Consider the following 576-nt stretch of genomic DNA (forward strand, 5'->3'; position numbering starts at 1 on the left):
GTATAAATTTAACAAAACATGCAGAATTTGTATGTTGAAAATTACAAAATGTTGCTAGAAGATCAAAATACTTGCAGAGACATATTGTAGATCAGAAGATTCAACACAATAAAGCTATCAATTCTCTCTATATTGATTTATGAAAGTGAAAGTGAAGTCGCTCAGTCATGTCCGACTCTTTGCGACCCCATGGACTGTAGCCTACCAGGCTCCTCAGTCCATGGAATTTTCCAGGCAAGAGTACTGGAGTGGGTTGCCATTTCCTTCTCCAGGGTATCTTCCCAACCCAGGGATCGAACCCGGGTCTCCTGCATTGCAGGCAGACGCTTTACCATCTGAGCCACCAGGGAAGACATATTGATTTATAGTTTAATGTAACTCTTACCAAAATCTTAGCAATGTCTTTTTGTAGACTATATAAGTTTGTGCTAAAATTCATATAGAAAGGGAAAAGCTCTTTAATGGCCAGAAACAATTTGAGGAAGAGTAATAAAGTGGGAGAAATTATCCTTCTTGATATTAAGAATTATTATATAACTAAATTGAGACAGTGTGGTATTTGCAGAGGGATAGAAA

General features: G+C 37.5%; 1 non-coding gene across 1 annotated transcript; it reads right to left on the bottom strand.

Annotated features, from left to right (window-relative positions):
* Positions 1–278: 278 nt before the first annotated feature.
* TRNAC-GCA (transfer RNA cysteine (anticodon GCA)) lies at positions 279–350 on the bottom strand. The gene has a single exon. It is a non-coding gene; the product is annotated as a tRNA-Cys (tRNA).
* Between the last annotated feature and the right edge of the window lie 226 nt (positions 351–576).

The sequence above is a fragment of the Bubalus kerabau genome, chromosome 11 (genome assembly GCF_029407905.1).
Source record: "Bubalus kerabau isolate K-KA32 ecotype Philippines breed swamp buffalo chromosome 11, PCC_UOA_SB_1v2, whole genome shotgun sequence".
Classification (NCBI taxonomy): domain Eukaryota; kingdom Metazoa; phylum Chordata; class Mammalia; order Artiodactyla; family Bovidae; genus Bubalus; species Bubalus kerabau.